A 27,188-nucleotide genomic window follows, 5' to 3' on the forward strand; every position below is an offset into this window, starting at 1 on the left:
CATTTCCATTTGCCCAGCTAATCTTGCCATCTCCATTGCATGTGCCCTGTCTGCTGCCCTGTCTGCCAGCTCCTCTAGTGACAGGCCTCTGGGGGGCTCTACAGCGCCATCTGGTGGAATGATATCCACCGGGGTCTGTGGATCTCTTGACTCCCTCCAGGCTCTCAGCGCCGTCACGAGTTGGGTCTTGTTGCTCAATCCACTTTTGGCAATTCTGCATTTTGTGCAGAGCTCTTTCAGCTGGTCATTGCTTAAGCTCCTCAAGGCTCCCTCCCTCCAATCTATGTCATCTGCTCCAGAGAAGGTAGAGAGCGCTCTTCCAGCAGGGAGCGAGCCAGGCATGGCTTCAGTAATGGCAGATGTCTCAACAAAATTAGCAAAAAGGAACTGGAAACCTGTGGCTGCGTTATAGATCTGCTCTCCCTATGTGGTGATCAGTAATTCACTGTATGTAAACTACAAATGCAAATTCGCAAATCCTCACCGCTGCGACCAATGTTAGAATTGGGGGTCTCTGGTTGGCGCAAGTAGGTACTTGTGACAAGCAGGGACCCTCTCCTCTAAGTCAGGGCAAAGGATGACCCTTCAGAATTACCCTTACTCACCCTCTAGGTGCGTGGCGTGAGCAGCCAAGGCGATTCTCCAGGCGTTAGTCAGTTAAGCATTTGTAGACACACACACAGTAAAATATACCAATCCCCCCACAAATGGACACCAGGCTGTGAGTATATAAAAATACGCTTCTTTATGTAAAATATATATATATCTCTTAGGTCAGACTCATCACAAGATCAAATAACGGTTCTGTATGCCCACAGGTTGTAAATAGGCAAGCTCTCTTTTAGTTGTAGTTCAAAAATGCACTGTTCTTCTCTCAAGTTGTATTCCACAGTGTTCTCTTGATTCTTGGTTCGTTTCTGCACTCGGTTGCGCTTTAGACGGGTGAAATCCCGACGCCCTGCCAAGTCTCACGCTTCCCGCGTGAGACGCGATCGGCCCGGCCGGGTCTCTGACAGCTGATGGCCCCCCTGGTCTGCGGGACCCCCTCGGGGGGGAAACACCGACCTCAGAGCTGTCCAGGTGGAGGGGAGGCCCACGGACCCAGCGCAGCCCCAGTCACTCGGGCAGGGGCTCTGATTGCAGCCTCGTCTCCCCGACAGCTAAAGGATTCCAGCGGGAGGGGCTGGAGCGCTCTTCTCAGCGCGGAGCTGCAGGCAGGCACACAGAGCGGTGCGAGTCAGCAGAACAGGGGCGGCTCGCACCGCGGGTGATATTCACAATTCCTTGGCCCTTGCAGGCAGGCTGGCAACCCCAAAATCAAGGGTAGAAACAAACGTTGCGGGCCCCGAGCCCGTTGACGGTCTCGGTGGCGGCTTTCCTCCGGGGACAAAGGCGAGGTGCCCAGCGGCTCAGGCAGAGCGAGGCTGGCACCCGAGGCGTCCGTCCAGTTCGGAGGTCTGTCCCCTGGGTCTGTTTGCGTCCGGTGGGGATTTCTGGCGGGAGGGTGAGGCACCGCAGCGGGCCTTCTTAGGCGGTCGACACAGCGATCCTCTCAGCGGGGGAAGAGCGGCTCAACGGAGCGGAGCTCTTCCTCGGCGGGGACGAGAGGACACAGTCGGTCACGGCCTGAGAAAAGGGCTGGGGGGCACCACAGCAGCGAGCCTTCCAGGCGGTCAACTCAGCGATCTCCTCAGCGGGGGAAGAGCGGCTCAACGGAGCGGAGCTCTTCCTCGGCGGGGACGGGGAGACACAGTCGGTCACGGCCTCAGGGAGGGGCTGGGGCACCAAGGTCACAGCTCCGGCAGGAGTAGATATCCCGGTTAATTACCGGCAGACGAGCAGAGGCAGGTTGAGCCAGATGGTCCTGTGGCTCAGGTCAGGGGGCAAGCTCAGTCAAGCCCTTGGAGAATGTTTAAGCACAAAGCAGCAAAGTCTTTTCTTTATCAAGTCTTTTCCTCTCCTTTCTCAGCAAGGCAAGCAGCAGGCCAGTTCTCCCAGCGTCTCTTCTCCTTCTAGTCGGGCAGAGGTCCTTCGTGGTGAAACAGGATTCTAATTTACAAGGAGCAGGGCTCCTACTTTTATACACAGTTTCTTTTGTTCTCACTGGCCAGGGGGGCCTCTGCATAACTGCTCTCAGCTCCTGAGCACTTGTGGTGGGTACTTCTGCTTCTGCATTCAGTGTGAGGGCAGGCACATCAGCCGCTCCCCAGGGGGGCGGAGCCGGCATTGTGAAGACAGGGGCAGCCTGAGCACTCTGTTGACAAGCTTCGGTCTTTCCTGGGCCAGGTGCAGGCTGAGTCATCAGTCGCTCCCCAGGAGGGCGGAGCCAGCATTGTGGTGGCAGAGCACAGCCTGATGCATCATTCAGGGGAAACTCCCACCACCCACTAAGGGGTCATCTGGCTATTCACTACCTGTCAACTCCCAGCCCTGTCACTCACACACACCAGACAGTCAGATACACACAAAAGCAGAGGCGGGCTGAAATGGTTAGGCAAGCAAATGCTAACTTTCTAAAAGTAGCATTTGCAAACACAGGATATTAAAATAAACTTTGCTAAAAGAAGTACTTTATTATTCTGAGTTCAGGCATACTAAACATTAATTTCTACCATGTTCCCTGAGCCTGCTGGGATTATAGAGTGTAATAATTCCAGCAGCCCATCTGGCCTAGAAGGGAACTGGTAGCCTTACAATAGTGAAAAACGAATTTGGCAGTAATTCACTATTAGAACATGCCACACACATCAGGGCATGTTCTACCTTACACTTACAATGCACCCTGCCCTCAGGCCTACCATAGGGGTGACTAATATGAAGTTAAGGGAAGGTTCAGGGGCTGGCAAGTGGGTGCACTTGCCCAGCTAGCATGACAGTACCAGACTGTACGCAGGTTCTGCAATGGCAGACCCTAGACACATTTTAGGGCTGCTTCTGTGGGTGGCGCAACCAGCGCTGCAGGCCCACTAGCAGTATTGGCATTCACAAGCCCTGGCACTCCTGGTGCACTTTACTGGGGACTGACAGTAAATCCAATGAACCAATCAGGTATACCAATCACATGTACACTTTACAGTAGGGAGCACTTGCACTGCGGCACGGGTTGGCCGTGGCGCAGTGCCCTGAGTAGCGGACACCAGCAAAAACATCTGAGGCACAACAGCAAAAAGTGGAAGGGAAACTCACGCCAAGGTGCCAGGTCTAACACGTGTCCCCTCCAGCTGAAATGTGGGGGGAACTACCCTTCCCCAGGGAGTTCCACATCACTAAGGCGGAAAAACCTGGACAGACCGTCAGCGTTGGCGTGATCTGTGCCAGGGCGGTGTTCCACCGTAAAGTCCATACCCTGTAGGGAGATGGACCACCTCAACAGTTTTGGGTTCTCACCCCTCATTTGCATCAACCATCTGAGGGGCCTGTGGTCTGTCTGAACCCGGAAGTGAGACCCAAACAAGTAGGGTCTTAGCTTCTTCAGTGCCCAGACCACAGCAAATGCTTCACGCTCTATTGCACTCCACCTACTTTCCCGTGGCAGTAACCTCCTACTGATGAAGGCTACAGGGTGGTCCCAGCCCTCCTCAGTCATCTGTGAGAGAACAGCCCCTACACCATGCTCTGAAGCGTCTGTTTGCACTATGAATTCCTTGGAGAAATCAGGAGCCAGGAGCACGGGCGCCGTGCACATGGCAGTCTTCAGGGTGTCAAAAGCCTTCTGACAGGTGTCAGTCCAAATCACATTCCTGGGCTGCTTCTTAGAAGTCAGCTCTGTCAAGGGGGTCACAATAGTGCCATAGCCCTTGACAAACCTCCTGTAATACCCAGTGAGCCCCAGGAAGGCTCTCACTGCAGTCTGGGTCTTGGGGGGTTCCCAAGCCAGGATGGTCTCAATTTTGGGTTGCAAGGGTGCCACCTTGCCACTCCCCACTTGGTGTCCCAAGTACACCACGGAACCCTGCCCAATCTGGCACTTGCTTGCCTTGATTGTGAGGCCTGCCTTGCGCAGGGCCATCAACACTTCCCAGAGGTGTCGCAGGTGTTCTGGCCAGGTACCACTGAACACTGCGATGTCATCCAGGTAGGCGGCACTGAACTCATCCAGCCCAACCAACACCTGGTTGACCAACCTCTGAAAGGTGGCAGGGGCATTCTTCATCCCAAATGGCATAACCCGGAACTGGAAATGCCCATCTGGTGTGGAGAATGCGGACCTCTCCTTTGCCCCATCGGTCAAGGCGATCTGCCAGTACCCAGACGTTAAATCAAACGTGCTGAGGAACCGGGCAGCCCCTAGCCGATCAATGAGCTCGTCAGCTCTGGGGATAGGGTGCGCGTCAGTCTTGGTGACCGAATTGAGTCCTCTGTAGTCCACACAGAACCGGAGTTCAGGTGTGGCTCCCGGCGCAGCAGCCTTTGGGACCAAGACCACGGGGCTGGACCAAGGACTGCTGGAAGACTCAACCACCCTAAGAGCAAGCATCTTGGAGACCTCCTCCTTGATGCAGGCCCGGACCCTGTCAGTTACCCTGTAAGCCTTATGCTTCACAGGTAAGCTGTCTCCTGTGTCCACATCATGGACGCACCAATCTGTGACACTAGGAACCAGGGAGAACAGGTCTGGAAACTGCCCCAGCAACTGGCGGCAGTCTTCCTGTTGCTCAGGGGTCAGGGTGGGTGAGAGGTTAACTCCATCCACTGACCCATCTTTCTCACAGGCCACTAAGAGGTCAGGAAGAGGCTCAGACTCCTCTTCCATTCCATCATCAGTGGCCAACAGCATGCCCACTTCGGACCTTTTCAAGTGGGGCTTGAGGCGGTTGACATGTAAGACCCTTAAAGGATTCCTGGGCGTCTTCATGTCCACCAAGTATGTCACTGAGCTCTTGCGCTCCACAACCTCAAATGGGCCTGTCCACTTATCCTGAAGTGCACAGGGTTCCACTGGGGCCAAGACATACACCTCTTGTCCAGGCTGAAGCTCTACCAGAGTGGCATTCTGGTCGTACCACCGCTTCATCTCCTCCTGGCTAGCTTCCAGATTTTCCTCAGCAAGTTGTCTGAAGCGCCTGGTTTGGTTTCTGAAGGCCAGCATGTAGCTATATACATTCTGGGGAGGTTTCCTGGGAGATTGCTCCCAGCCTTCCTTTACCAAACTCAGTGGTCCTCTCACGGGGTGACCATACAGCAGCTCAAAGGGGCTGAACCCTAGAGACTTCTGTGGCACCTCGCGGTATGCAAAGAGCAGGCATGGTAAGAGGACGTCCCACTTACGCCTCATTGGACCTTCCAGGCCCATGATCATGCCCTTCAGGGTTCGGTTGAATCTTTCAACCAACCCATTTCCTTGGGGATGGTAAGGTGTGGTGAACTTGTAGGTCACACCACACTCTTGCCAAAGGGACTTCATATACTTCGATATGAAGTTGGTCCCTCTGTCGCTCACCACCTCTAGAGGGAACCCCACTCTGGAGAAAATTCCCATTAGTGCACGCCCCACCACGGGGGCCGTCACTGTCCTCAGAGGGATGGCTTCAGGGTACCGGGTGGCATGATCCACCAAGACCAGGATGAACCTGTTGCCCATGGCTGTCTTGGGGTCCAGAGGCCCAACAATGTCAATACCCACTCGTTGGAATGGAGTACTGACCACAGGGAATGGTTGGAGTGGAGCCTTGTTCTTCCCTCCACTCTTCCCACTTGCCTGGCAAGTTGGACAGGTCCTACAATGAGCATCTGAGCTCTTGTGCATTTGGGGCCAGTAAAAGTGGGTGACAAGCCTGTCATAGGTCTTGTCCATCCCCAAATGTCCTGCTAACGGCACATCATGAGCCAGTCCCAGTAGGAAGGCTCTGAACTTCTGGGGTACCACCAGCACACGGGCTGACCCAGGTTCAGCAGTCTTAGGCTCCGAATACAGGAGGTCATTCTCCCAGTACACATAATGTGTTTTGGCCTGAACACCATTGGCCTGGTCTGCAGCCTGCTGCCGCATACCCACGAGAGAAGGGCATTCTTTCTGCTCCCTGCAAAATTCCTCCCTGGAGGGGCCTCCTTCTTGCTGCCAATGGGTCAGCTCAGGCAGGTCCCCCAGTTCAGCAATCTGTTCCCCTGTAGGCTCCAGGGCATCCCCCTCAAGGTCTGCTTCCTCCTGGACCGTGGGAACAGCAGGGGCCGGTTTCCCGCGCCCCCTGCGCCTTCTCTCTAAGGCCGGTTCCTGGGCCTCTCCTTCAGGTCCCAGGACTTCTTGATCACCCCTACTGGCTGCCATTGACCGGGTGGTCACGCACGCCCAGTCAGGTAGACCCACCATCTTCAGGTGAGTCGTTTTCTCCACCTTTTCCCAAGGGGAGTCCTCCAAGTCATTCCCTAGCAAACAGTCAACAGGCATGGTTTTCCTCACACAGACCTGCAGAGTACCAGAGACCCCCCCCCACTCGAAGGGAACTTGAGCCATCGGACACTGACTCTCTGAATTGTCAGCGTTGACAACCCTACAGTAGGCATGGGGTACAACCTGCTCTTGAGACACCAGGTGCTGCCTCACTGCAGTCACACTGGCTCCTGTATCTCTAAGAGCCTCAGCTTTCTTTCCATTGATGGTAACCACCTGCCCATATTTTTTAGTGTTAGAGGGCAGGTAGTTTGTAGGGACCATCTCACTGTCTCCTAGTGAGACTAGGGTCATCTGAACAGGATCTCCACCCCCCGGGACCATCACTTCTTCTCCTAAGTGAACACTGGTCACTTGTCGGGGCGGAGCACCAGTGGGTGCTGGTTTTCCAAACAGGCGACACTTGGGGTCACTGGCTATGTGCCCCGGGTCACCACATTTGTAACAATTGAAGGGCCCCTTTGGAACAGGTCTACCTGTCGGGGCCCCATTCTGCTTTGGGGGTGGGGGAGGCTGAGAACCCTTCTGCTGGTTCCCTTGGGGATTACTTTGGGGGCCTTTAGGGAACCCTTTCTGTTTACCCCTGTCCCCCCCACTCTTCTGCTGGGGACCCTGCCCACCCTTGGCGGAGTCTCCCACTGGACCCTTGTGGACCCTGGTGCTGAGCCAGCGGTCCGCCTCCTCAGCAAGCTTCCTCGGGTTGGACAGCTTGCTATCAATCAGGTGCTGGCGTAACTCAGGAAAACAGTTATCAGACAAGTGCTCCCATGCAATTAAATCAAAGAGACTTTGAAAATCATTCACCTTGTTACCCTTCACCCAACCATCCAGGGCTCTGCAAAAAAAATTCACATACTCCACATACGTAGTCCCAGGACGCTTTGCACACCCCCTGAACCTCTGTCTATATAATTCAGGGGTAAGCCCATACCTGGTCATTAAGGCCTCTTTCATGTGGGGATAGGAAATCTGTTCTGCAGTGGGCAAATCTAGCAGGGTGTCCCGCCCTTCGCTAAGGAACCTTCCCCACAACCCCGCTCCCCAATCTTTCTCAGGGACCCGGTGGGAGGACATGGCTACCTCATATGCCCTAAACCACTGTCCTATGTCATCCCCCCTAAAGAATTCTTTAACTATATCTTTGGGGATGTACACCTTGGACTCTACCTGCACCGGCGTTGTGCTGCCACCAGAAGGAGCTTTTCCCAAACCTCTTTGATCCAACTCCTTCATTCTCAGGTCATGGTCCAGCTGGCGTTGCTGTGCCTCCATGGCCAATCTTTGCTTGTCCATTTCCAGTTTTTGTTTTTCCATTTCCATTTGCCCAGCTAATCTTGCCATCTCCATTGCATGTGCCCTGTCTGCTGCCCTGTCTGCCAGCTCCTCTAGTGACAGGCCTCTGGGGGGCTCTACAGCGCCATCTGGTGGAATGATATCCACCGGGGTCTGTGGATCTCTTGACTCCCTCCAGGCTCTCAGCGCCGTCACGAGTTGGGTCTTGTTGCTCAATCCACTTTTGGCAATTCTGCATTTTGTGCAGAGCTCTTTCAGCTGGTCATTGCTTAAGCTCCTCAAGGCTCCCTCCCTCCAATCTATGTCATCTGCTCCAGAGAAGGTAGAGAGCGCTCTTCCAGCAGGGAGCGAGCCAGGCATGGCTTCAGTAATGGCAGATGTCTCAACAAAATTAGCAAAAAGGAACTGGAAACCTGTGGCTGCGTTATAGATCTGCTCTCCCTATGTGGTGATCAGTAATTCACTGTATGTAAACTACAAATGCAAATTCGCAAATCCTCACCGCTGCGACCAATGTTAGAATTGGGGGTCTCTGGTTGGCGCAAGTAGGTACTTGTGACAAGCAGGGACCCTCTCCTCTAAGTCAGGGCAAAGGATGACCCTTCAGAATTACCCTTACTCACCCTCTAGGTGCGTGGCGTGAGCAGCCAAGGCGATTCTCCAGGCGTTAGTCAGTTAAGCATTTGTAGTCACACACACAGTAAAATATACCAAACCCCCCACAAATGGACACCAGGCTGTGAGTATATAAAAATACGCTTCTTTATGTAAAATATATATATATCTCTTAGGTCAGACTTATCACAAGATCAAATAACGGTTCTGTATGCCCACAGGTTGTAAATAGGCAAGCTCTCTTTTAGTTGTAGTTCAAAAATGCACTGTTCTTCTCTCAAGTTGTATTCCACAGTGTTCTCTTGATTCTTGGTTCGTTTCTGCACTCGGTTGCGCTTTAGACGGGTGAAATCCCGACGCCCTGCCAAGTCTCACGCTTCCCGCGTGAGACGCGATCGGCCCGGCCGGGTCTCTGACAGCTGATGGCCCCCCTGGTCTGCGGGACCCCCTCGGGGGGGAAACACCGACCTCAGAGCTGTCCAGGTGGAGGGGAGGCCCACGGACCCAGCGCAGCCCCAGTCACTCGGGCAGGGGCTCTGATTGCAGCCTCGTCTCCCCGACAGCTAAAGGATTCCAGCGGGAGGGGCTGGAGCGCTCTTCTCAGCGCGGAGCTGCAGGCAGGCACACAGAGCGGTGCGAGTCAGCAGAACAGGGGCGGCTCGCACCGCGGGTGATATTCACAATTCCTTGGCCCTTGCAGGCAGGCTGGCAACCCCAAAATCAAGGGTAGAAACAAACGTTGCGGGCCCCGAGCCCGTTGACGGTCTCGGTGGCGGCTTTCCTCCGGGGACAAAGGCGAGGTGCCCAGCGGCTCAGGCAGAGCGAGGCTGGCACCCGAGGCGTCCGTCCAGTTCGGAGGTCTGTCCCCTGGGTCTGTTTGCGTCCGGTGGGGATTTCTGGCGGGAGGGTGAGGCACCGCAGCGGGCCTTCTTAGGCGGTCGACACAGCGATCCTCTCAGCGGGGGAAGAGCGGCTCAACGGAGCGGAGCTCTTCCTCGGCGGGGACGAGAGGACACAGTCGGTCACGGCCTGAGAAAAGGGCTGGGGGGCACCACAGCAGCGAGCCTTCCAGGCGGTCAACTCAGCGATCTCCTCAGCGGGGGAAGAGCGGCTCAACGGAGCGGAGCTCTTCCTCGGCGGGGACGGGGAGACACAGTCGGTCACGGCCTCAGGGAGGGGCTGGGGCACCAAGGTCACAGCTCCGGCAGGAGTAGATATCCCGGTTAATTACCGGCAGACGAGCAGAGGCAGGTTGAGCCAGATGGTCCTGTGGCTCAGGTCAGGGGGCAAGCTCAGTCAAGCCCTTGGAGAATGTTTAAGCACAAAGCAGCAAAGTCTTTTCTTTATCAAGTCTTTTCCTCTCCTTTCTCAGCAAGGCAAGCAGCAGGCCAGTTCTCCCAGCGTCTCTTCTCCTTCTAGTCGGGCAGAGGTCCTTCGTGGTGAAACAGGATTCTAATTTACAAGGAGCAGGGCTCCTACTTTTATACACAGTTTCTTTTGTTCTCACTGGCCAGGGGGGCCTCTGCATAACTGCTCTCAGCTCCTGAGCACTTGTGGTGGGTACTTCTGCTTCTGCATTCAGTGTGAGGGCAGGCACATCAGCCGCTCCCCAGGGGGGCGGAGCCGGCATTGTGAAGACAGGGGCAGCCTGAGCACTCTGTTGACAAGCTTCGGTCTTTCCTGGGCCAGGTGCAGGCTGAGTCATCAGTCGCTCCCCAGGAGGGCGGAGCCAGCATTGTGGTGGCAGAGCACAGCCTGATGCATCATTCAGGGGAAACTCCCACCACCCACTAAGGGGTCATCTGGCTATTCACTACCTGTCAACTCCCAGCCCTGTCACTCACACACACCAGACAGTCAGATACACACAAAAGCAGAGGCGGGCTGAAATGGTTAGGCAAGCAAATGCTAACTTTCTAAAAGTAGCATTTGCAAACACAGGATATTAAAATAAACTTTGCTAAAAGAAGTACTTTATTATTCTGAGTTCAGGCATACTAAACATTAATTTCTACCATGTTCCCTGAGCCTGCTGGGATTATAGAGTGTAATAATTCCAGCAGCCCATCTGGCCTAGAAGGGAACTGGTAGCCTTACAATAGTGAAAAACGAATTTGGCAGTAATTCACTATTAGAACATGCCACACACATCAGGGCATGTTCTACCTTACACTTACAATGCACCCTGCCCTCAGGCCTACCATAGGGGTGACTAATATGAAGTTAAGGGAAGGTTCAGGGGCTGGCAAGTGGGTGCACTTGCCCAGCTAGCATGACAGTACCAGACTGTACGCAGGTTCTGCAATGGCAGACCCTAGACACATTTTAGGGCTGCTTCTGTGGGTGGCGCAACCAGCGCTGCAGGCCCACTAGCAGTATTGGCATTCACAAGCCCTGGCACTCCTGGTGCACTTTACTGGGGACTGACAGTAAATCCAATGAACCAATCAGGTATACCAATCACATGTACACTTTACAGTAGGGAGCACTTGCACTGCGGCACGGGTTGGCCGTGGCGCAGTGCCCTGAGTAGCGGACACCAGCAAAAACATCTGAGGCACAACAGCAAAAAGTGGAAGGGAAACTCACGCCAAGGTGCCAGGTCTAACACCCTGTCGCAAGTGTCTCTTCCGAACGTGTTTTCAGTGCTGCTGGTTCCATTGTAACAGTGGGAAGGACAAGTCTCTCGCCCAAAAAACGTGGAGAGGTTAACAATGATCAAAATGAATCAACACTTCATACCACCGAATAACACAATACATGAAGCAAGGGAGGAAGATGAGGACAGCTGCTTAGGTGATGGGAGTAGTGTGTCACATGATTACCTACTACTGGCTGAACCCCCAGAGTTTGAAGATGAGCTATACTTCCCTGACAATTAGGATGTACTTACTTTCTTCCTCCTTTATTTTCCTTTATTTGTGTGTCTGTCTTTCCGGTTACAAACTTTGAATCACAACAAATCCATCACCACGGTCTCCTACTCTTCTTATTTCAATATACAAGTTTCAGGTGTCTGCAATTCATAGTGCAGTCCTCCGAATCCAGCTCCTCCGCTCCATCATCCTGCATCGCCCTAAATCCATTGCCCTCAGTACAGATAATGATTGGATGGGGTGGAGAGAGATACGAGGGAGCAGACAACCTGACCTGGGCAAAAGAGATCCAAGCCTGCTGCTGGGCAACGCGCTCAAGAGCGCTTCTGCTTCTGGGCACTTGGTCCCCCCCGCCGCCGCCTACACCTCGCGGCCGCCGAGCGGGGGGACTACATCCCCCAGAGTTCCCGGCGACCCCGCCCACACACGCCAGTTGACGCGCACGGAGGCGCTCAAATCACCGGCGCTTCCCCCGCGTCGCGGGACGAGCCGGGCGAAGCCCGGGCCAAGGGCGGGCCCGTTTAAGCCCGTCCAAGGCCGAGAAAGGACGGGACGGGCCACCCCTCTAATACCGGCTACTCTTTAAATAAGGTTAGTGCCATATTGACTTTCGCTAAATTGTGTTTTGCACTTCACCAAAGGATGTCTACCCTACAAGATGGCGAACCTAGCTGTAGGAAATCCACTGGTGGAACACTATTAGGAACTCTTGATAACTTTCTCATAAGGGTATCAACTGCACTTGCCAAAGATATAGAACTTACAGAAAAAAGACTATCTTTGGATACACCCTTTGACAAAGGATCCTCTCTGGGCCCTCTGGCACACGCTAGATCACCTACCACTCTAGATTCTAATTTGCAGGGTTTGCTTCCTCCATCAGGGGTGGTAATTTCTTCTCCATCCCAATCGGCGACTGTGGTTATAAGCGACAATTCCCCAAAAGAAGGAGTATCCAGTAGCGACTTGGTCAGAGAACCCTCTCCTAAAATTAAGACTCGATCCGCTGGCCAAGTGAAAGCTATTATGATCCAACCAAAGGGGAGGGAGCAACCAAGAAGGAAACGCCCGGGACCCCAAATTAACGCCGGTGGTAAAAAAGCTAGACCTTGTAAAAATAATGTTTCATCTGGCGATCCACCCGATGACCCAATCGTGACGTCGCAAACCAGCCCCATACTATTGGATGGGACAGACAGAAGCAGGCAGGGAACCCATCTGGACAATAGGGATGAGGATCCATGTGTGGAGCTGGGTCCTTCTTTTTGAAAAAGATTGGAGGCCACCTTCAAAAAAATGTGTCATCCCCTGCATAATCGGCTGGACTCCATCGAAAATAGACTGGTGTGTCTTGAACTTTCATTGGCAACAGTTCAGAAACAGGCAGGCCCAAGCCGTAGTTCACATATTTCTAGACCAAAAGTGAATGTAGCAAATGACCCTTCCACCTCTCATAGTGTAATTGGATCAGGTCAGTCCACAAGGCCTGTTCAGGCTGTTGAAAAGGGGCCAACTGTTAATCAACAACCTGCTCCCAATAAAGGAGTAGGAAGTACACACCAAACTAGTGCGATAACACAAGTTTCCCTGTTAGGAGTAGTTTCCTCTCCGGTAACTAATCCCGCAGGAGCAGGTGCAAAGCCATCGAATAGAGAGAAAGTTGTGGGTGATAGAACCAAGTCACAGGATAAACAACCAAGTATACCTACTGCAAGTAGAGCGCATAGTGCGCCTCCCCCCCTTATATTAATCTCCCCCCCCAAGCAGCCCCTTTTGTGGTAGTTCTGGTGGGGGTTCCCCCACTAGCACATGGGAAACGTGAATCTTACCAAGATCTTAAGCACAAATCTATGTTCTGGCTAAATAAAAATCGCCCATTGCCAGTGAATATGCGTGCTGAAGTCATGGGTGTCAGGAGAGTTAATTGGATAGGCAGGGGATGTAAGACTGTGGCAGGAGATTGTATCGTTATTAACTTTAGAGACCAGACATGCGTTAATATCATCTGTAACTGGTCACATAACGATATGACTACTGGGATACAAGCTCTACCCCTAGCTTATTTCTATGGCCCCCCTACTCCAGTTTCCTTTGAGAGGGATATGTTTTCCCAGAACTCAGTACCTAATTTCTGCCCCTTGGGGAATATTAGGCTGTTCAATAGATACCAGGCCCTGTCGGGGTTAGGGTACTGTGATTGACAGTATGAACAAGAACAAGAAAATTCCATACTAGTTAGTAGGGGAGGGGAAGGTAGAGAAGGGTATGAGGCTGTTAAGGAGAATGTGCAGGTTCAGGTTCAGGGTAGGAATGGTGAAGGGATGGCTGAATTAGGGCAAGGTACTATATGCGATATCAGCCTTAAAGCCCTAGACATAGATCAGTCCATAAATAGACTTCCTAATATATATCCTGATCGAGAAGAACAAACCGTTGGGGGTGAACCAGCCACTCTATCCGATGGTCCTTCAAGTGGGATATCACTGGTTTCCTGGAATGTGGCAGGGTTGGGGTCAAAACTTAATTCGGAAGTTTGGGCAGACTTCATTGATCATTTTGATATTTGTTTATTCCAAGAAGTCTGGGCAGTTGAACCATTGTTTAGAGTTGGATATCTGAACTTTTATGTCCCGGCTATAAAAAAATTAAAAGGGCGACCTATGGGAGGACTGGTTATATGGGTCAAGCAGTCCCTAAAATGTAAAACCCAGTTGCTCCCAACTGAATGTGATGACATTCTTGGTGCCAGGTTTACCTTCCATGCAAATATAGTAGTTGACATCTTTAATGTTTACGCCAGGGGGCTCCCAGGTGGTAGGAAATCGGAAGTTGTAGCTAATCTTGATATATTACTACAGGTTTCCCCTATAAACACAAAGACACTGATTGCAGGGGACTTCAACACCACCTTTGAACCCCTTGGCCCTGACGATATCCATTTGACAGAAGAGGAGGATGCTAGGTGGGGAATCCCCCAACTTAGCACTAAACCTATAAAAAAATGGACCGAAGCTGCTATTCAGCTAAAGGGTTTTTGTTTGGAGAATGAGCTGAGGGCCGCCAACGGGTGTACACCTTCTGATACAATGGGGAAGGAAACTTTGATAATGGTATTAGGGTAAGCAACATCGACTATTTATTGGTCTCTCTCAATCTGTGGTCAATTCTCCTGGATATGGAGGCTGTAGCACGTATTGAAAGCGACCATAACCCCCTGTGTGCAAAGCTAAAATTGGGCGTCCATACAGTTGACGGCGCTTACCAAGGGAATTCCCGCCCTGACCTTGTAATGGCAAATGATGAACGACACCTTAAATGGTGTAAAGTTGCTGGGAATCATGAAATAACTAGTTCCATTGATGTAGACCTGGAAGGGGCCTTAGAGGCGATGGAGGACGTTAGGCGGAAAGGATCTCCCCCCTATTCTTTGATAGAGGCTCACAACAGGTTCTTTACTAAACTGAGATCATATTTCTGTAAACCCAGCTTAGGGAATAAAAGATGTATAACTAAAAATACAGAGAGCTGGTATGATAGCTCTTGTCGCCAAGCAAGGAGGGAATTGGGTTTAGCCCTAAAGCTCAAAGATATGGGAGTAATAAGACTGGCCAGGGCAAATTACAGGCGTAAACAAATTGCTGCTAAAAAGGATTGGGAAGAGGGCCTGTGGCAGGATTTGAAAGTTGCTTGTTCTGCAAAGAATTCCAAACTTTTTTGGGAAATCTTTAAGTGGGTCAGGGGAGGTTATGGAGAGAGTCCCCACAACAACGTTGACCGTAACTCCTGGGTCGACTATTTTAAGCCCCAATATGCTGCCCGTGCAAATGATAACAGCTTAGGCGATCACCCACATATTGTGTATAAGGAACCTCCCTTTTCTTTGAATGCGGTGGACAGGGCGCTGGATCTAGTCACTGAGGGGCGTGCTACCGGAATGGATTGTGTCCTTGCAGATTTATTCCTGAACAATAGAAGGCGCTGGCGTCTTTATATCTTTTATCTGGCAAACGCCGTAGCTCAAGGGATGGAAGTGCCCATCTCTTGGAAAGGGGCATAAATTGTGCCGGTATACAAAAAGGGGCACAAGTCACTTGCAGCCAATTATAGACCAATAAGTCTAATCGACTGTCTACAAAAAATTGTGGGTCGGTTGGTTTTGGGCAAAATCCAGTCCTGGATGGATAATGACAATATTTTAAGTCACCTCCAGACTGGGTTCCGCCCAAAAACAAGCACCATCGACCAGGTCTTTAGGTTCATCATATTATATTGGCGCACCGTGGTCTTGGAAAAGGGCACTTTCTATGCCGTTTTTGTTGATCTAAAGGCGGCATTCGATCTGGTCCCTCGTAATATACTATGGAAAGTTTTAGCAGATCTGGGGATGGCACCTGATTTGTTGAGTCTGATTGTCCGCCTGCATGAGGATACTTTCGCGCGGGTACGGTGGGGATCCCAGGGGGAGGTCACCGAGCCCTTTCCGGTGGAGCGAGGAGTAAGGCAGGGTTGTGTTATGGCGCCCACCCTGTTCTCGCTCTTCGTGAGTGGGGTCGTGGATTTCCTCTCCCTGGTCCCGACCGATGCTCCCGTGATGTCTGGCGAGCAGGTCCCGATCCTCATGTTCGCGGACGACACTCTCATCATCTCAAAGACCCCAAGTGGACTCCAGCAAGCGCTGAAAAGGTTTGAAAATTTCTGTTCGGACAGGGGACTAGAAATAAATACTACAAAAACAAAGTATATGGTTTTAACTGGTCGCAAAACGTGTGGATCAAATAGACCTTTTAGAAGGCTAATTAATATGAATGGTTCCCCGTTGGAGCGTGTAGACGCTTTTACCTACCTGGGGGTGACCCTTCAGAAAGACTTGGGGTGGTCCAGCCAACTAGATATTGCGGTTCTAAGACTCCGTCAGCAGGCAGGTATTCTTCTAAAAAAATTCTCCACTTCAACAACTAAGCCCATTAGTCCGTTAATTGAAGTATATGGGATGAAGGTCCTAGGTTCGGCCTTATATGGAGCCGAACTATGGGGCTTTGAAGATCTTAGGAAATTAACGCTAGCTGAAAATGAATTTCTTAGAAAAGCTACTAGCGTCCCCATAAGTACCCCTTTAGTGCCGCTAATGTGGGACCTTGGAAAAAAGGTGGTATATTGGGAAATGGTGATATCTGAAGCAAGGTCAGAGGGTCTCTCCGCACATTTATCTAGTCGCTTTATGGACTTTAAAACCCTACCGAAACTAGAACAATACTGGGACATTATTGCCAAACAACAGGATCGTAAGCTCTATTTCCAGCTTAGAGTAGGATCACTCCCAGTAAGATCTTTTACGGTTAAATGGGCAGATAAAAGTGGAATTGATAGATGCCCCAACTGTGAGGAGGAGCAAGAGACAATCAGTCATTTTTTATTCTTTTGTCCCCTATATACAGCCCCCAGATCATTGTGGATTAAGCCTTTATGTAAACTACTAGGGCTCCAAAGACACGCTGAGGCTCTTAGAATTTTAACTTCAGACTCGATGGCTAAATTTTTGAAATGGGCATGGGTAATCCGCACAAAATACATAGCAGTAAAAATGTGAAGATCACATTGTATGGTCTTAGCACTTATGGGCCACCATTTGTAAAGTTTGCACAAGATTCCCCTGTGTTAATGTATGTTTATGAAATAGTTTTATATCCTTTTTAAACTGCAATTAGACATAGTCTATTCTAGTTTATTACTTTTTTAGGAAAATTATTTATTGTATGGATTTTAATGTCTTTTTTATCTTTAATGGTGTAATATATGTATGCACACTTTTATGACTTAATTGTCGAATAAAGTTTGTGAATTGATTGGATGATGCAAAATAGAACAAAAAATAAAATCTTTCTCACTCCCGCCAAAAGAAGTGGAACATGATGATGACTACTATAGCTATCCTCCTTTCAGAGCCAAGAAAGACTGCCCATTAACTGAAAATGAGATGGAACAGGTAATGAATGATTGATGCCATGCATTGGAAGCAGACTGAGTGATTTTGTTGTTGTTTGTTGTGCATGAAGTTATTTCATTGTGCACTAATCATCTTTCTACAGTACACACTAAAAGTAACTCAAGGCAATTTTTCCCTTCTTTCAACTATAAGAATAAGAAATGTGTACTTCTACTGCAGCTTGATACATTGCTTTTGATTGAGTACAGGAATCTGACTCAATCTGCACACTGAGTATGACAATGACAATAGCACCGTCCATGATGATGATGGCAAAAAAGACGACCCGTTAACCTAAGCTGAGAAGGAACAGGTAATGAAAATGAATGTCATGCATTGGACACCTGACTCTGAGCGATTAGTGTTTCTGTTTTTGTTGTTTCTTTGTTGGACTTAAAGTGAAGTCAAAGTGTACTAGTAGTCTTACTGTACTCACTAAAGAGTGACTGAAGTAAATACATTTGCCTTGCAGGCAGTGGCGAAGATTGATGGACGAGAGGACCAAGATGAATGCCGAAATGCAAATCCACATTTTTGACCAGGATAACACAGTGACAGTATCAACTTTCATTATCTTTTAAATAATTTGATTCATGTTTTTGTCTACAATCTTTACAACAGTGTCTTCTTCTTCTTGTTATTATAATCATTAGGTTTACTCTCTGCATATGATTCATCCCTAAAAATATTTTAAAATGTTCTTTGCTATCTGTAAAAGTGAGCCCGGAACAACTGAACAAGAACTGTATGTAATCCGGGTCTCCTTATCAATCATCATCATGCATGCATTTTCTTTTTCTCCCTTAACACATTGATATGGATAGGGTAGTCTACAGAGATTGTGTTTTGTTGTTTGTCCATGCGTACTGTTTTTGATTTTCAAACCTTTCCCCAACCCCCTCTTCCCATCCATTCAACAAACCCTAACCCTCTTCCCCCGGGCAGTGTGACGTATTGAGGTGTGACTAAATTAAATGTACACCAATAATTAATCACACGCTTGCTGGGGCGGATGTGGCAAAAGCAACAGTACTTGAATTTTAAGGAAGAGTGAGGATCTTCTGCTTGGCCACCCATGAGCAGTATATTTTAAAGGTGATTTCTATTTACCAAAGGAACATTTACATCCTCATTAATTGCCGGCATTGGTAGGATTTGTTGTCATCCTTATACACAGCACTAACTGTTATGTTTGTGTCGAGTGTACTGCAGGCCTACTCAAGTGATTCAACACAACTATAGTTTGTAAGTCTGTTTAGTTAGTAGGCTATCCCCACCACCTTTATGTTTTGTTATAAAAAAAAATTGTATATTATTGTTTTATTGATAAGTTCTGTACCGTACTTCATTCTACTACTCCTCGAACAGTCTTTCTCAGGCAACTGACTGACTGTCTCATTTTCTTTTTTTGCAAATGCTGCTGCCCTGCCAGTGTCTACTACTACTATCACCACCACAACCATGGGATGTTAGGAAAGGAAACCATCATAACCATGCAGCCATCGCTGTGCCTAACTTAAACATCAAGCAAAGGTAAGAGAATTGCCTGCCTCCCTGCCCTGCCCCCAGATTGTCTGGGGTCACAATAGACTGTTGTCTACCCCTTTTGTGAGTCTGCTTAGGCAGAACATTGTGATGTGTAAGTGTGGTAGGTAACATTTCCTCTCCCTCATTAAGTCAGAATGCCCCATCCTAACAAAATATATCTTTCCTGTAGTCTCGCTCCTTCTGCCTGTACCATTTTGTCTCTGTTTATACTTTCACTCCCTCTGTGTGCTAAATCACCTAAATCATGAACTGAGTCATGATTTAGGTGATGTAGTTGTAGAAAATCCTATGCAGTATGTGTTTCAGGCCTCTTAATTTTCAATTTGTGTTTATGCTGTGCAATTTAGATGATGGGTGTGCTGTTGAAATGCAAAAGCAACTGTGTCTGTAGCATGTAGTAATCATTTCAGTGAATTTTTATTTCTACAATCTCAGTCCCAGCTTGACTCACTATACTGCTTGAAGTTCACTTCATTGTCCTAAACCCTGAAACTCCATTCCTTGAAAAATATTCTAAACTCTTGCAACACAACTGCAGTGTGGTAAACCCTGAAAGAATATTCCCAGCAAGACTTCCTTTCATTGTAGTAATCATTTTACTGAATTGGAAGGGATAGTGTTATCTGTCTAAGATCACAGTGTGAGTCAGTTTTCATTTCAGAAGAATGTGGCAGAATAATTTGCGTAGTTGTTGTGTTTAAAAATATGGGAATACATGTACTTGTGAAATTGATAAAGGTAGTTTTTTTATTATTTTTTAGTGAAAATGATATAATTAAGTGTTTATATTTTTTTGCAAGGTCCAGCAAAATTATCAGATATATAAAATGGATCAGAATCCGGAGAACTTTGCAGTCAAATTTGACATTTCGTATGAAGTAATAGAGGACTTAAATGGACCTTTTGGAGAGGACATTGTTAAAGAAAATTGAGTTTTCTTTTATCAAAGTTTAGACATTGAGTTATTAGAAGCAGTGGAAGAGATTGAATTTCAAGATGCAAATTTGGAAATTGAGGACAATGTTAATGAAATACCAGATGAAGTGATGTTTGAGGTTTTATTGGAGTATGAAATGTTTGATGAATAAATTTATGATTTAGAATTAAAAATTATTCGAGTGAGTCTTTTTGTACTATTGTAATAAGTTGGTTCGTTGATCTGTTTAAAAATATGAGCATACATGTTCTGATGAAGTGAGTCAGGGTTTAGGATATGTAGTACTAGAAACTGCTATGCAGTACGTCTGTCAGGCCTCTTAATTTGCAAATAGTCTCCATGCTGTGTACTGAAGATCCTGGCTGTGCTGTAGAAATACCATACCAACTCTTTCTGTAACATGTAGTAATCAATTTAGTGAATTTCAAGGCATATTTCTATCTTTTTTCATTTGGAATGCAAGTGAGTGTGTGTTTTAAATATTGTGTCAGAATCACTTGCTCGGTGTATGTGTTTTAAGACATGGGAATATATGTACTCATGGAGTGAGTTAGACTTTTGGACATCCAGTGCTTTTTACTCGTAGGCCTTGCTTGATACCATACACTGCGTACACACAACTGTATTGCTATCAAGTCAGAAATATCAATCCCACCTTGACCTCCTATACTGCCTAAACACCACTGCACTGTTCTGAACCCTGAAACACCATTCTCAACAAATTCCCCTATAATGTTGAAACATCACTGCACTGCCATAAAGTCAGAAACAGCACTCACTGCATGATTTCCTACTCTGTTCAGACACTGTTGCTGTACCTTAAACTTACTTATGAAGTGAACAAGTGTTTACATCATATAGTTGTTCTAATTGCTATGTAGTATGTTAGTAGTGGTCTATAACAAGTTTTTTTTCTTCACAATAGATTGTTATTATCTACAGAAAGAAAAACCAACATGCCTACAAAGGATGCCAAAAGAAGAAAATATAAACAGTCTTAATTTTCCAAGAAAACACAATTACACGATCTATCTAAACAACATTGTACAGAGAAAAAGAAGACAACAAAGGATTTTATGAGGAAATTAACTGAAAGAAAAAAAGTGTGGACAATGTGGAAAAGATAAAAAAATTATCTGGAAGAACAAAGAAAAAGCAGATAAAAAAGAAGAATGTTGGAAAAGTGTGTGGCGATTAAATTGACTAGTAATAGACTAAATAATTTGTTTGTTCAAATTCGCAAGAGAATGTTTTATAACAGAGTTGTATTAAATTTATTAAAAAATGTAAAGACTTCTAAAAGGAAAACAGCTTTTTATAAGCAAAAAAAAAGACTAGAAAGTATTGTTGATCAGGCTTTTGAATTGAAGAAGAAATTGTTTATTTTAGTAATCAATAGACTTCGTGCACTAGACAAGGCAATCAATCTTTTGAAAGAGAAAAGTAAGCGGAAAGACTAATTAATATAACTAATTTTTGCAATGTTTTGTCTGGAGAATGTAAGGGTAAACAACCTTTACAACGCAACTTTTACCACGCAGTGCCTTTACAATGCAACCTTTACAATGCAAACCATTACAAAGCATTGCGCTGGGGGGCGCTCTAGGATAGGGAATGGGTTTAATGTACTATCCAACACCTCCCCTACTATCCACGGGGACTGGAGTTGGAATAGTAAATTAAACAATTCACTATCCAGCGCCTAAAAGCACCATGTGTTGTAATGGTATTTGTTGTAAATACCGCGTTGTAAAGGCACGCGATGTAAAAGTATGCGTTGTAACGTCATACATCCGAATGGAAGAATTGTTCAAGTTCTGAGCCATTTTTTTAATTAAGAGACTTACTTTCAGACTAATGATTTGTTGCATGCAGTTGACACCAGTGGTCGAGCATATGAGGTGAAGGACGGTTGTCCGGTTGAAAAAGAGAAAATTGTCCCAAGAAGTGCAGAAGAGGTGTTAGCTGATGAAGTTTTAGGGAGACGTCCTGAGGCTCCGGTGTACACTTGGAATTGTAGTAGTATTTGTAGTGTGCGACAGGATTCAATTGATTTTTTTTGCAATTTCTTACGTAAGTATACTAAGAAAAGTATTAAACAGAAGATGAAGATGTTGCAAGAATTAGACCCCTGCCGAGTGAGAGAAAAAAAGGGTTTGCAAGGTCATTCTCTGGCTTGTCTTTCTAAAAAAGTATGCCAGAGTGTTTTTCACCATTTCAGGATGTTAGCAGTGCATCATACTGAAGTGAGGAAATTATTGAGAAGGTTGTATTATGCAAAAAGTCGAGCACTTAAACTCAAACAGTTAAATAGTGCTCTTTTGCATGGATCTGAATTAGATGTTAAGAAGATCTGTGAAGAAATTGAGGTTAGTTACTTTGCTCCAGAAGAAGACAGTGCAGAAACTGATGCAGTAATAGATGTAAATGTGGTAGAAAATGTCCGGAATTTTAATACTGAAAATTTTGAACAGGAAATAACAAAGTTTAAGGTCATTGCAGTTGCAAAACCAAATTTTCCTTGTGTGTGTTGTCGACGCACTCATTACAAAAATCAAACCAGGTTAGTTGATTTATATTTAAAAAGTGAAGAGGAAAATATTAGTGAGTGGAAAGGTTTTGCAACTTATTTGTTGGTAGAAAATTGATTTGGGTTCCGATCAACGTATTTGTAAATATTGTCATAATAAATTAAGTGATAATAGAATGCCTGCTAGAGCTGTACATAATAATCTTGAGTTGGTGAATATTCCATCTGAACTGAAGGATTTAAATACCTATGAGACGATTCTGATTCAGTGTGTGCATCCATTTCAGGCTATTGGAGCCTAAGACAGGGAAATTAAATCCTTCAGATTTACAGAGAGGATTAAATGGAAGAGTTGTATATTTGCCTCTTGATTTAAAGAAAAATATTGAGACAATAGGTGTTGAAAATGTAGAAGCGGAACCTCTAGTTATTCTAGTTAATGGTATGCCTACAAAGAGTAAGAAAATCTGGCAAGATTTAGTGGATGTTAGAAAAGTCAAAAAGGCAACGTTGTTTTTGGTCAAAAACAATAAATACTATAAAAATGTATACGTAGGAGAAGAGGAAATAAATGAAGAAGAGGATATTGATTTGTCTGCTGGACAAATTGAAAAAGTGGATGTGTTCAGAAGTGAAGACATTTATGAACATTACAGTGTTCATCCACTGCATTCCAAAGAAGCAATGGGGAATGCTATTGAATTATTTCAGATGAAAAAAGCAAAAGGAAGTCCCATTAGTGTATGGGAAGAAAGCTTGGAAGCTCGTTGTTTTCCTCAGTTATTTCCAACAGGTCAAGGTGCACGATACGATGACCAACCTATGCAGATTCCTGCATCTGAATACCAGACAACAAGATTATATGCAGAAGATCCGAGATTTCGTCAATGTATTCCATATTTGTTTCATCTTCTGCTTGAGAGTGACTTATCTGGACTTTCTTATGCAGTGAACCATATACTAAAAAGTGGAGTACATCTGCAAATGTTTCAGAGTTTATGGATAAAGTCCAACAGAAAGACACGGTTTTGGATTCTCACCTAATTAATCTAATGGCATGTCAGCGTGGTACTGATGAGTATTGGTACCGTCGTCTTGGGGATTTGAAATGTATGCTAAGAAACTAGGAGCACCTACATGGTTTCTAACTCTAAGCTATGCTGAGTATGCTTGGGAAGATTTACAAGACACCTGGAGAACTGTGCTCCTTGGATCCAGTTAATGTTTGCAGGTATTTTAATCATAGATTTGAAGCTATGATGTATTTTATTACAAACAAAACAAAACCTCCTCTTGGCAAAGTTCTGGATTTCTTTTGGAGAAAAGAGTATCAAGCGAGAGGTGCTCCTCATATTCCTATGCTATTGTGGATCAAAGATGCTCCTAAATTTGGAAAAGACTCAGATGACACTGTACTGTCTTTCATAGAAGAATATGCAACATGTGATATACCCAAAAGTACAATTGATAAGGACTTAAGAGGGAAAGTGTTACGATTTCAAAGCCATTGTTGTGGCAAATATTGTCGCCGAAAATTCAAATCAAAGGATACATTTTATACCAAATGTCGTTTTGGATTTCCACGACCAGTAATTTCAAAAGGAAGAGTGAACAATTTTATGTCATCTTTGGGACATACTGTCACAAGAAGATCACCAAAAAATACGTACAATTTAAGAAGAAATGAAGAGTCCAAATATATAAATGACTATAACCCAGTCATTTTGTCCATGTGGAATGCTAACATGGATATTCAATATGTTTCAGACAACTCTATTGCTGTGGCTCGATATGGATCGTCTTACATCACCAAATCTGAAAAGATGGAACTAAAGGATATGTGGGAAGACATTTCTCACGAAAAGAGCCTAAGTAAGAAATTGGATACCTACAGTTTGCATCGAGAAATTGGAGCATATGAATGTTGTGATCGATTATCATCAGCAGGTCTTTATGCAAAATCTCAAACAATCATTTGGGTGAGTTTAGGTCTTGCAAGAACACAAAACCGAGTTTTGAAACCTGTTCAAGAAATGGAATATTTAGCCAAGAAAGAACCAAACAGTACAGACATTCTGAAGACAAACATGTTGGATACATACTATCCAAATCGAAGTAATCTGCTTGAAAATATTTGTCTGTATGAAATACTACAAAACTACACTTTTAAACGTAATATTACAGAGGATATCGATAAAGGTGTATATGCTGTGATTGGATGTGAAGGATGTCTGGTGAAACAAAGAAAAGGATATTTGATTAATCACCGAAAACTGAGTGGTGAAACTGCTGACAAAAGAGAATTTTACTATTTAGCTCTTTTGCAACTCTTTAAACCATGGCGTAAAGAAGAGGAACTACTTGGTGACTTTGACAGTTATGAAGATTCATTCAACGCATCTAAAAATAGTATAGAATGTCCTGTTTTTAGTAATTATCTGCAAATGTTGAACGACGAAATAGAGCAAGAAGCAACAATAGCAGCGGAGATTGCTAGAGACAGTTCTCAAGATAGTCAAAGTTCTGCTTCGTTGAGTCAAGATCCACTAGGACAACCAATTATCCAAAATGAAGCAGCCACTGCCATGGATGAGGTGGTAAGAGCAATGGAACAAGTTCAAGAGGATGTAATAAACTTAGAAGAATTGGAAAAACAACTTAATCGTGAGCAAAAACAAATATATGATGAAGTGACAGAGCATATTGAGCATGGTTTACGTCATGAGAAAAAAGAATGCTTATGTATGTCTTTCAACCTGTCCGACTATATGTGAGTGGAGAAGCTGGAACTGGTAAAAGTTTTCTAATTAAAGGAATTGCCACATATCTACAGCAAAGAACTGAGTCATTACTCTCTTGTGTTGTTACTGCTCCAACTGGGTCGGCAGCAAACAACATTAAAGGGATTACTTTACCTCGTTTATTGACGCTGCAAGGTGAACATGAAAATAAATTACAATACCACAAGCTATCTGGAGAAGCTTGTTGTGAAGTTTCTAAAGTCCTTAAAAAAATGAAACTTCTCATTATTGATGAGGTAAGCATGCTATCAAATTTAATGCTTGCCTTTGTGCATTTAAGAATGCAACAGATTCTTAAAACAGAGAATGATGTGTTATTTAGAGGCAAACACGTCATAGTTTTTGGAGATCTACTGCAGCTACTCCTCTAAAAGGACAACCTGTATTTAAAACTGTTACACATGAAGACACCAGAAAGTGCCTGGGAAGTATTGGAAATGTTAACACATTTCAAATATACTGAACTCATTCGAAATATGCGACAGGCAAAGGATGCTGAATATGGAAATATTCTTCAAGATATAAGAATTGGAAAACTAAGTGAACATGTCAAAGAAACTTTACAAACACGATTACTTTCCAATTTTTTTCCAAATGAAAATAATGTGGCAGAGAAAATATATAGTAAAGAGGCAGAAGATAAGTCAGTTATATGCTTAATGCAAACTCTACAAGAATGCTCAATGTTCAATGAAAAAATGTTGAAGTTAGAAAATTAAGAAATTAAGAAACTGGAAGCTAAATATAGAATATAGCATGAAGGAGGTACTATTATTTTGTCAGAAAGGTTGAAGTTAAAATTGGATTCTTTAGAGAAATCAATATCTAAAACTGGTGGTTTAGAAAAGAATCTGTATGTATGTTTAAATTGTCGGATTATTTTACAAAGAAGTTTACATGCGGAATGTGCTTTGATAAATATTGGAAGTACTGTGTTCAAAGAGCGTATGGCCTATGTTGCTTTATCTCGAGTTAGAACTTTATCTGGATTGTATCTGATTGATTTTTATGAGACAAAGATTAGTGCATATCTAAATTGTGTGAAGGAGTATAACAGGTTAAGAAGAGAATATGCTCCAAGTTTACCTCAATATCCTTTAATTGAAAAGTGTGTGGTAGGTCGAAAAAGGAGATATGAGGAAAAATGTACTGAAGTAGTAGAGAAACGAAAAAAAATAGATGAACCTGTGATTGGTAGCAAAAAGGAAAAGGTTACTACTGAAGAGATTGTTGGATTTAAATTTGAAAACAGTTCTGGTGTCAACTGCTATGCAAATGTAGTGGTTAATGTTGTTTTTTTTCTTAAAAGTTTACAGCAACAGATTGTTGAAAATCGGGACCAAACATTTTGTTGTTTATTAAATTCTGTGTTTCAGAAATGTAGCAGTGACAATAGTCAAATAGCAAATGTTTCTGAACTTCGAAATGTTTTAGACATATGTGCTGGACTAAATCAATTTTCTCGGAATATTCAGCAAGATTGTCAGGAATTTATTATGTATATGCTTACAGTTTTACAAGATGAAGGTGTAGATATTGATAGTCTTTTTGGCCTTTCTTATAAATGGCAACATAACTGCGACAATTGTTCATGTTCGAGTTTTACTGACATACACACTGAAAGATTTACATATTTAACATTACCAGACTGTAAAGCAGTGTCTTTTAATAATCTAGTTAGCGAAGCAAATCAAAACACGGTCTGTACCCAATGTAACTCACAAATGTTATCAACATTATTTATACAAAGATATGGACAGTATGTAAGTTTAATGCTGCAACGATGCAGACCTGATGGAACAAAATTGACAACTTCAATTAAAAATGTTGTGGCTTCTCAACTATCAATTTCTGGAAGAACTTTTGTAACTGTAGCAATTATCTTCCATGATGGTCCTTCAAGAACATCAGGACATTACACAGCTTATTTGAAATCTCCAACAGGCTGTACTCACTGTAATGATAGTGAATTGACTTTTAAAAAACGTTTGCCTTTTGACTTACCAAATTCTTATCTGGTGTTTTTGCAACCCAAATTTCAGTAAAATTACTTGGCGTAGGAAGATTACTGCTGTTAAGAAAAGATACTCTGTTGTTCAGAAGTATCGTGTGAGTGAGGGTGACCAAATTTAAAAATGAAACTTGTATTTGGCATAGTGATAGTATCAGGTACAGGTTTAAGTAATGTTTGATGGTACAGAACACGTTGGAACTTTT

The sequence above is a fragment of the Lissotriton helveticus genome, chromosome 4_2 (assembly GCF_964261635.1).
Source record: "Lissotriton helveticus chromosome 4_2, aLisHel1.1, whole genome shotgun sequence".
NCBI lineage: Eukaryota > Metazoa > Chordata > Amphibia > Caudata > Salamandridae > Lissotriton > Lissotriton helveticus.